The sequence below is a fragment of the Orycteropus afer genome, unplaced genomic scaffold, assembly GCF_000298275.1.
Source record: "Orycteropus afer afer isolate SDZICR_OR568_19922 unplaced genomic scaffold, OryAfe1.0 scaffold00028, whole genome shotgun sequence".
In the NCBI taxonomy this organism is placed as follows: domain Eukaryota; kingdom Metazoa; phylum Chordata; class Mammalia; order Tubulidentata; family Orycteropodidae; genus Orycteropus; species Orycteropus afer.
The window spans coordinates 2,497,540-2,506,520 of NW_006921615.1; positions in this window are offsets into that span (position 1 = coordinate 2,497,540).

Genomic DNA, 8,981 nt, shown 5'->3' on the forward strand with positions numbered 1-8,981 from the left:
TATATATATATAAAATCTTTATATTTTTAACTCATGTAAAGGTACTACACACATATAGTTTAACACATCAGATTTAACCAAATGTTTTATAATGAAAACCAGTAGTCTACTGCCTACCATCCCAAACCTTCAAGCCCTGACCTCCAGACGTACTCAGTTTAAGCCCTTTAAGTGACTTATTCTGACATTTACCTTCTCCAATATTTATTTGGGTATTTCTTTGTCTCTGTTAGAAATCATCGAATGATTACTGTTATAATAGATACAAATTTAAACTTATTTTCCTTTGCACAGCTTCAATTTCTTTCTGTAAACTGCAAGAAAACAATACATTTTAGCTATACTAGATCCTGTGAGACTCAAATGAGATCATCTCCAAGCCCTGTATCCATGATTGCCACAATACCCAGGCTCTTTTTCATCCAGAGAACCATTCTTCATTCTCCCTTTTAGTCATGAAATCTCACAAAGTTTTAGCAGGGCATAAGACTGCCCAGGAGAGATCCTATTAACCAATGTCTCTTGGAGCTATGAGTGGACATGTGACTAGGTTTTTATCAATGTAGTCTAAGTAGTTCTTTTACGTCCTTAAAAGAAATTGCCACCTCTCCAATTCTTTCCAGAAACCTGGAAAGCAGCTATACTGATATGAAATAGCTTTGACTCAGAACAAAACTAACAATTAAAACACAGAAAGGCAGCAGGATGGAAGGATCCTACATCCCTGGATAATCTCATGGGGCAAAACTGTCCTCACCACCTCTACATCAGCAGTTCATTACTGATTTGGTAACTACATGGAGAAAACACAGTTGTATCTCTCTATCATGTACCCCTGTAACCTCTAGACTGTTATGTTGTTGTTGCTGTTGTTGTTGTTATGTGCCATCGAGTCAGACCCAACTCATAGCGACCCCTCCTTGGGTTTCCGAGGCAGTATCACTACAGAAGTAGATTGCCCCATCTTCCTTCTGAAGAGTGGCTGGTCGGTTTGAACCACCAGCCTTCTGGTTAGCAGTTAAGTGCCTTAGGCACTACGCTACCAGAGCTCAATTTTATATTAAGTTTATATCTTGATTGAAGTACTAGATTTCAAAGTATCTTTGTTGTACAACCTCAGCATATACAATTTTGCAAGCATTTTATAAACCATGAAGTTCTAGATAATATTCAGTTATAATAATTTGGCTTTTTCACATATAGTGTTCCCAATAGTTTTGATAATTTACTGTGTACTACCAAGTTTCCAGCCCAAATAAAAATTAGAGCAAGTCAGCCATGCAAATTAGCACAGAACTAGCAATTTACTAAATAGATCCCTTGTGATTTTAAAGAGTTTGCTTCTAAAAGTACCTAACCATACCTTCTCCACACTTAAGCCCTGGAAAGATCTGGTTCATTATAAACTAGTACTTCCAATTGTTAAGATTTTGATAGGAGTTTTATAACTTTCATCTACTTGGGGAAAAACAACTCAGAAGTTCAAAGATAATTAGTTGTTCAATTTAACAAGCTGAATAACCAACATACACATAGCATTGACTTAGTAAACCTCAACCACTCGGGAGTGAAAGCAATTCTTTCCTAGGCATAGATAAAGCAATGGAGAATTTTTGGAGATAATTGGCTGTCAAGGCCTAAAATAACTAAGAGACGATGTAGAACATAGAGAATAATGACATTTAAACAGTAACCTAGGGACACATACAGTCTACCCTTTTCCTTGAATCAAAGGGAACAAAATGCTTAGGTAGAGAACTCCAGAAAACCAACTGATGAGATGCAATTTTGAAGAAAAAGTTTTTATATTTGTCTTGCACAGTGATGGAATTGAAACACTGTATGACTTATATATATTATTTTATTAATCTGCCTCAATTATTTATATATGTTTTGAGTTATATTGTAATACTTTGCATTTCTGAATTCGAGCATCCAGTTTATTCCCTTATGCACACACAGTGATTATATTCCATACATGAAAATTTTGTATATGCTGGCTGATAAGTGTGAATATATGCAGACAGTGAAATAAGTAATTTGAGTTTGACAAAGTCCCCACCCAAAAAAATCCACTTATATAATTGTCATTAAAAATTTCAAATTGTACTAGTATCAAGGTACTATCTACATAAAATCTAAGTAGGAATCAGATGAATTAGATTAATCTGTCTAGAATTAGAACTAATGCAGGCATTTTTATTTTAAGTTTGGAATTTAACCTAATGAGTATTTTGTGAAATCATTCTTTATAAAGATAAATCATTTATTATTTGCTTCACTAAAATCTATGCTTTTTTCTTCCCCTGAAAAACAGTACACAAGAGAGACAATGGTCTTTTCAACTCTTTTAATACACATGTCACCTGAGCTCAGGTTCCTAGAAAGGATATTCCATATTGTGTTACAGGAAGTGTCATGAAGTGCCTTCAAACTTTTCATACACTGTGAGAATCCACCATGAGACTGGGCTGCAGAATCACACAGGGATAGCCATCATTTTGCAAGTGTTTCAGATAAATTTTTAGTGTCTTATGGAATTCAATAAGAGTGATTAATACTTAAAGAATGATCTCTTATCAAGTGCTTGTACAAGTCTAAGCATTAGCAATAACATTTCTGAAGTGAAAAGGAGACATTTCAATACAGATCAGACAGTGTAGGACAAGAACAATATGAAATTCCCAGGACAGGACCCAGCCTGGGCATGACATATTCCCTAAACCCTCTCAGGTTAAAGCAAATAATTCCAATGAAAGAAGGAGGAGGAAGAAGGCACTGAAATTAGAAGTCATTGTGAAGCTACTTTTTATATTATAATAAATATGTACAACTGATATCATTGTTGATTGCAATCCTTGTTTAGTAATCATTATAAAGTTTTAAGTTAAAGAATCCTTCTCTCAAATGAAAATATACTAACAAAGAGGATGGTATCTGACTATCATAAACAAGATCTGAGTGCCCTGAGTGGGTAAATGTCATAGAAAATCCAGTCTTTATGACTGGATTTAGTTATATTTTTTACATTTCAGAGAAACTTACAGGATTTAAATGAAGAATTCAGTTTTTAAAATACTGCCATTCTTATTCAATCATCACTATTGATTACTTTCAATTGAGAGTAAATGTTTGAGTGTTTGTAGATTTCCCCCTTCCCACCACTGAATTTGTGGGTTACATCCTGCCTGCTTTACAGAACAAAAAGGGGTTACAGCTGAATTCTGATATGCCTCAAAGTATTTACCAATTTACTGTGAGGTCCACAGTAACATGATTGAAGTGATCTTTTGATGTTTGTATCTATATTAAATACTAGGATGGAACGTCTGGTTTCTGTTCTGGTATGGAAAGGGCTTGGAATTTGTCACTCCATCCTCACGAGACAAAAGCTAAACAAACTGAAAATCAACAGCTTAGATTATTCGGGAAATTGAAGTCAGTACACACTACCACACCAAAACCATGACAGATAGGTGAATACATGTAATCACAGTGTACCAGGAACAGAAACCATTGCTGAATCCAGCAATTGATAGGAACACTTGAAAGGTAATGACTAAATTTTGGAGACTAAGTGTAAACCATTTTGAGAGATGAAAACTCCTGGGGGTTCAGCCTTAGTGGATACCAAAATTTCCTGAATTTTATCTCCAGGAGCCACACTTGGTTCTTAGGGTAAAGATTGAAAAAAAAAAAAAAAAAAATCACTTCATGCTTCTGTCAGGGGGTGGGCAGTGACGGTAAAAGTAACCATTTTCAAATATACCCACAGGATTCTCTTCTCCTTAATAAAGGCCTTCCTTTCAGGGAAACAAATTTACAATAGCCCAACTAATAGCTTTTGTTTGTTTGTTTATTACCAGAACCTAACCAATTCTAGGAAAGTAATATACACAACTGCAGCCCCCTTTGTTGTTGTTGTTGTTGTTATGTGCCGTTGAGTTGGACCTGACTCATAGCGACCCCTCCTTGGGTTTCCGAGACAGCATCACTATGGAAGTAGATTGCCCAATCTTCCTTCCGAGGAGTGGCTGGTGGGTTTGAACCGCCAGCCTTCTGGTTAGCAGTGAAGTGCAGCACCCTTTAGTCTTCCTATTCCACCTAAGAGGAGTAAACAAAGCTGAGAAGTACTGTGGAGCCCAGGTGCACATCCTCATTAAAAGATAAGGACATAATCATAAGGTATAGAATGCTTCCTCTCCACCCCTAACATGTTACCACTACATCAACAAAGTTCCTGTACAATAACAGGGGATTACAACAGAATGAACTTCAATACTCAGAATCTATTTAAGAAGGAGTCTCTAGGGAAACTCAATGCAAATAAAGGAGATAAAAACAAAGACACTAGAGAATATTTAAGCCTCTGACACCTACAGTTACAGCTAAAAAAACAAACAGAACTGAACTCCTAGCCAGATAAACTAAAAACTCAAATGAAATATCTGTTTACCACAGCTCTTTTTATCCAGTACTTCATAGCAGGCTTTCATTTAAAATTTTCAAGGCATGATAAAAGGCCAGAAACAGAGTCTAAAGAGAAAGGAACACATTAGGATAAAAAAAGATATGGCAAAAATTTTAGATTTATCAAACTGGAAATATAAAAGGAGACCTAGTGGTGCAATTGTTAAGCACTTGGCTGCTAACTGGAAGTTGGTGGTTTGACCAGGATGATGCACCCACCTACTATACACAGATACATCCCTTGGAGTAATTGGCCATGAGGCACCAAAGGGGCAACAATCACATGAAGGAAAATCCGGACAGACAGGAGTGCATAACTAAGAAGGGCACAGGGATGTGTGGGTCACTGGGAAGGGAGAGGAGAGTAGGTTAGGTTTGGAGATGTTAACTGGGGAGTGAAACCAAATGTACATGAACTGTTGACTATAAAACAAATTCTGCTCTGTAAATTTTCACTTAAAGCAAAATTAAAAAAAAAAAGAAAAGAAAAGAAAGAAAGAAAGAAAAAAGAAAGCTGGTGGTTTGAACTTACCAGTCACTCCATAGGCAAAATAGTCAACGATCTGCTCCTGTGAAGGTCATGGCTTAGGAAACCCTAGAGGACAATTCTGCTTTGTGATACAGGGTTGCTATGAGTCACAGTCAACTGAATGACACCTAAAAATGACATCATGGTTAATATGCTAAGAGTTTTACTGAAAAGAAAAGAAAAAAAGTGGACAGTATGCATAAACAATTGGGTAATGTAAGCAGAGATGTGAAAACACTGAGAAACAATAATAGCAGAGATGAAAAATGCCTTTGATCATCATAGACTAGACATGGGTGAGGAAACAATTGGTGAGCCTGAAGATATGTCAATAGAAATTTTCCAAATTGAAAAACAAAGAAAAAATAATGGAAAAACAAACAAACAAAAACCAGAATGCAATATCCAAGATATGGAACAATTACAAAAAGTGTGATATATATAATAATAGGAATACCAAAAAGAGAATAAAAAGAAAAAGAAATATAAGAAATATTTAAAGAAATAATGGCTGGAAAATTTCTCAGATTAGTGACAGACAACACTCCACAGATCCAGGAAGGTCATAGAACACCAAGTAGAATAAATACTAATAACAACAACAAAAAAGAATCTACCTTGAGGTGTAACATATTTAAATGGCAGAAAATCAAAGACAAAGAGAAAACTGTAAAAAAAAAAAAAACCTGGAAAGGAAAAACAAACCAAAAAGCCTCACCTATAGAAGAACAAGAATTATGTTAGACTTCTCTTTAGAAAAACTCTGGTGGCGTAGTGCCTAAAGCCTATGACTGCTAACCTTAAGGCTGGAGGTTCAAACCCACCAGCCACTCCTCAGAAGGAAGGCTAGGTGATCTACTTCTGTAGAGATATCGCCACAGAAACCCAAGGAAGGGTCGCTATGAGTCAGAACTATCTCAACAGCAGTAAGTTTGAGTGAGTTTGGTCTCCTTAGAAGCAATTCTAGTAAGAAGAAAATAGAGGGAAATATTTAATGTTGAAAGGAGAAAACCACTAACCTATAACTCTATACCCAGCTAAATTATCTTCCAAATGTGAGTGGGAAATAAAGACAAGCAAAAATTGAGGGCATTTGTTGTCACTAGACCTGCCTTACAAGAAATGTTTGAAGGAGTTCTTTGAAGAGAAAGAATGTTATAGAGGTCAGAGATTTGTATCTACATAAATACAGAAAGAACATTCAAGAATAAATAAATAATTGTAAATGAATAAAGATAAAATCAGATATTTTACTATTCTTACTCTTAATTGATCTAAAAATAACAGTTTGTTCAAAATAATATTGACAATGTATCAGGTGATTATACTTTATGGATGAGGATGAGTGAAATGAATGACAACAATGTTATAAAGGAGAGGAGAAAGGAGTTGAGAATACTCTAATACAAAGCTTTAAAGTAGTACATTGTTATTTGAAAGTGGAGTTACATTAGTGGGAAATGTATATTGAAAACTCTAGGACAACTGCTGTTATTTATAAAGAATTATAATTGATATGGTAAGAAAGGAGAGAAAATGGAATCATATCCAGTGCTCAATCAAAACCAGAAAAGGCAAAAAAAGAGTGGAGGACAAAAAGGAAACAAAGAAAAATGGCACTGGATAAAAACAAATAAATGTACAGATGGTAGATATTATTAATATCACTATATAAATAATCACTTTAAATGTGTATGATATAAATATAACTATTAAAGAACAGAGACTGGCAAATTAAATTTTAATAATAAAATAAAATGAACTATTTTTGTCTATAAGAACACTATTTTAAAGACACACAGATTAAAAGGAACTGGATTAATTCCTTTAATTTGAACAAAATTAATATTTCTGAATTGTATTTGAAAAATGAAATGGCAAAAAGTTCTAATATATATATTTTCTGCAATAATAATAAAAAAGTAAATGGATAAAGAAAGATATACCATTCTTACATTGTTGTTGTTGTTGTTATTGTTGTGTGCTGTCAAGTCAGACCTGACTCATAGTGACCCCTCTTTGGGTTTGCAAGGGTGTATCACTACAGAAGTAGACTGCCTCATCTTCCTTCTGACAAGTGGCTGGTGGATTTGAACCACCAGCTTTCTGGTTAGCAGTCAAGTGCCTTAGGCACTATGCTCCCAGAGCTCCCATTCTTACATTAATCAAAAAAAAATTGAAATAGCTATATTAATTCAGATAAAACAGACTTAAGAGAAATAAAAATTATCAGGGGAAAGAGGGGCTTTAAATAATGATTAAGGGGTCAATTATTTGAGAAGATGTAAAACTTGCTAAAATTATGTGCTTAACAAGAAAATATCAAAATGAGACAAAAATAGATAGAACTGCCAGGAGAAGTAGGTAAATCCACTCTTATAATTGGAGACCTCAACATCCCTATATCAGAAATTGTCAGATCCAGTAGACAGAAAATCAGCAAAGATACAGTTCAACTGAACAGCACCATTAATCAACTCAATTTAATTGCTATTTATAGAATACTTCATCCAAAACCAGTAGAATACAGATTCTAATCAAAAATTATTTTGCTTTTTAACAGCTTTATACAATTCACTCATTTAAAACGCACAGTCCAATGATTTTAGTATATTCATCAATATGTGCAACCATAATCACAGTCAATTCTACATTTTTTATCACCACAAAAAGTAGCCCTTACCAGGTTCATCCATGTTTGTATCAGATATCAGTATTTTATCCCTTTTTATAGCTGAGTATTTATCTTTTACGTATAATATACCCATGTAAATAATATACATATGCATATAACACACACAGAGTGTACAGGGAACTAATTCTGAGGTGGGTGCCCAGTTTTCAAAAAACAGTATGACATGTTAATTATAAGAGTAAAAATATGGTAATGTCTCATTGTATGGGTATACCACATTTTTTTAATTCAATTGTCAATTATATTTTATCCAATTGTCAATCTGGTTTATTTCCACTTTGAGGTTATTGTTAATAATGCTGCTATAAATATTCATATACATGCTTTTGTGTGGACAGATGTTTTCATTTCTCTTGGGTATATACTTAGGTGGTGAATTGCTGGGTCACATGGTAACTGTATGTGTAATCATTTAATGGACTGTCAGACTGTTTTCTAAAGCAGATGAACTATTTTATATCTTCAACAGTGTATCAAAGTTCTAATTACTTCACATCTTAGAGATAATAATAAATCTTGACTTTGATCTTAGTCATCCTAATGGATGTGAAGTGGTATAACATGTAGTGTTTTTGTTGTTGTGTTTGTTTATTTGTGTGTTTGGCTTTTTTCCTAAATTTTATTTATCTAATTGTTTTTCACAATACACACAGCAAAACATAGACCAACAGTTTCTACATGTACCATTTGGTTCCACTGATTACCTTCTTTGAGTTGTACAATCATTCTCACTCTCCTTTTCTGAGTTGTTCCTCCCTCACTAACATAGAAACACTACCCCTGAAATTCTTACCTAATCTTTTGACTTATAGTTGTCAATTTGATCGTATATAGACAGTTTTTAAAAGAGCATAATACTCAAGAAAGATTTTTTTTTTACTGGTTAAACTAAACTATAGTTGAGTTTTAAGGTGATTTGAAGATATTTTTGGTTTAAAGTTTAAAGATTATCTCAGGAAAATTGTTTCAGGGGTTCATCCACCATCCATGTCTCCAGAAACTCTGGAGGCCATGAAAATTTGAAACTGTGTTCTGCATTTTTCTCCCTTTTATAGGGATTCTTCTAGGAAAGCTTTGATCAAAATATTCAGTAACGAGAGCTGACAACCAATTAGTTCTTATAGACTCAGGGTGAAGGAGGCAGTTACTCATGGAGGCAATTAGAGATATTCCATACCCTCTTCTTTTTCCTAGGAGCTCTGGTAGCATAGTGCCTAAGGCACTTGACTGCTCACCAGAAGGCTGGTGGTTCAAACCCACCAGCCACTCCTCAGAAGGAAGGTTGGG